The sequence below is a fragment of the Pteropus vampyrus genome, unplaced genomic scaffold (assembly GCF_000151845.1).
Source record: "Pteropus vampyrus isolate Shadow unplaced genomic scaffold, Pvam_2.0 Scaffold1152, whole genome shotgun sequence".
NCBI lineage: Eukaryota > Metazoa > Chordata > Mammalia > Chiroptera > Pteropodidae > Pteropus > Pteropus vampyrus.
The window spans coordinates 15,685-17,482 of record NW_011889933.1 but is presented as its reverse complement, the minus strand read 5'-3'; the positions used below and the strand labels follow the sequence as shown (position 1 = coordinate 17,482).

The 1,798-nt window shown below is 64.0% G+C and overlaps 1 long non-coding RNA gene across 1 annotated transcript; it reads left to right on the top strand.

Moving 5' to 3' along the window:
• The first annotated feature begins 6 nt into the window (after window positions 1–6).
• On the top strand, window positions 7–1,791 carry LOC111734417. The gene is made up of 3 exons (XR_002778442.1): window positions 7–212; window positions 358–574; window positions 854–1,791. It is a non-coding gene; the product is annotated as an uncharacterized LOC111734417 (long non-coding RNA).
• Window positions 1,792–1,798: the final 7 nt, after the last annotated feature.

Genomic DNA, 1,798 nt, shown 5'->3' with positions numbered 1-1,798 from the left:
GTGGTGTCTAGATTGGCCCCAGGAGGTGTGACGTCGGGGTCTCCCCTTCCCGAGGGAGTCCTCATCCCCAGGGCTTGGCGTAGCTGGGGTCGGCACCCAGAGACGATCTCTTGGACCAGCTGCGGCCAGCAAGTGACCCGTAACAGGCCCGCCCGCCACGGCAGCCTCGGGTCCCCGCGTCATGTCCATGGCACACCCCCTGGAGTGGCCGGGTGCGTACTTACCTGCTCGTGGGTCCAGTCGCGTCTGCGGGTCCCTCTGCCTCTGCTTCGCTTCCTTCTGGCCGGGCCTCCTGGGGCTACTGGGGCCCTGTGGGAGGGTCTTCCCATTGTGACCCTGTGGCTTCTCTCCACACAGACCCTAACCTCTGACCTCGTACTCAGTCGCACGTGTCACAAACCCCAGGAGTCCCAGTTGCCCGGGCCAGCACCTGCAGTGCTCCCGGGTCTTGTGATTGTGGGGCTGAGACTCACCGCGTGCCTGCTCCCCACAGCCAGGCGCCCGCCCGCCCCCCGTGGCGAGGAGATTCCCGTAACGGCCTCCGGAGCCAGGGAGGCAGGTCTCGATTTGCCGGGTATGTCGCCTCTGTGTCTGGGGTCTGGCACACACATTTTCTGGAATGCAAGTAGGAGGCTTGGCTACCTGGGCTTCTGCTGGAAGCCACCTGGTTCCAGTGATCATCAGGCTGTAGTGGCCCAGAGTTCTGTGGCCACATGACATGGGCACCTGCGGGTCACTGAGAGCGGTTTCCTCTCTGAGGGATCTGACACCGGACAGCAGGTGGCGAGATTCAGGGTGAGGTTGGTTCAGAGCCAGAACTTTCTTTCCATCTTTCCACCTCCTGGGGCCTCAGGGGACTTGGCAAGCGATGACCTGGAGGGGCCTGGGCACTGTGGCTTCATCTCGGGTGGCCCAGAGGACCTGCTGCACACTCAGCCCTGGACTGGGGGTGGCGTCGCAGTCAGCCACCTTCACCGGTTCCTCTCTGCATTTGAGGACTGCGTTCGGTGTCCACGCCCCCGGGCAGCATCCTGTGCTTTTAACCTTTTCTCATCTGGGCCGGTTCCTGACTAAGGATGTGCCTTCTACGGACTCTCGTCCCCAGGAGAGATCTCTCCCAGGCAGAATGTAACTCCCCCAGGACGTCCGGAAGGCGGTTGGCGCCTGCCATCCCGCGGGACCTCAGGGTTCTCGCTGGGAGGGATCCGACACCTTATCTGCTTTCCCGGTGCAGTGGTGTCGGCTCTGGCCGGGCCTCGTGCACACTGCGGGCGAGGCTGGGCTGCGGGGAGGCCGTGGCTCCATCCCCACTCTCGGAGCAAGGCCCCGTGGTGGGGGCATGCAGGGTCCCCGCATTCTGGTTGCTCCCAGCACACCCCTGGTCTCTGGGGTCACCCTCCGTGTTGCCACCCTCTCTCTGCGTTCTCAGCTGAGGAGCTCTGGGCTCCCCGAGTTCTCGGGACGTCGCCGTCTGACCGCTGACTTCCTGTCTCCCAGCACAGAATGCGTTTTGCTTTTCCTAGCCTGCTTTGCCTCTCAGCCCCCGTCCTGAGCCGGCCCAACAGGTGGGGAGGTAAGTGCAGCCACGGCTAAGTGTCCCCCCACGTGGACTCTTCCCAGGATCTGGTGCCCCCATCCCGCAAAGGGCGTAGACCCCACCTGCAACTCTGCCCGGTGCCAGCACCCACCGTCCCTCCACAGGCTGCCTGCTTCTAGGTCCTTACGTGAGCCGGGTTGGTCTACGAGGGCCCGGAATGGCTCCCTTTGGCCCCTAAGTTTCTGCTCCCCTTGCCTGTGT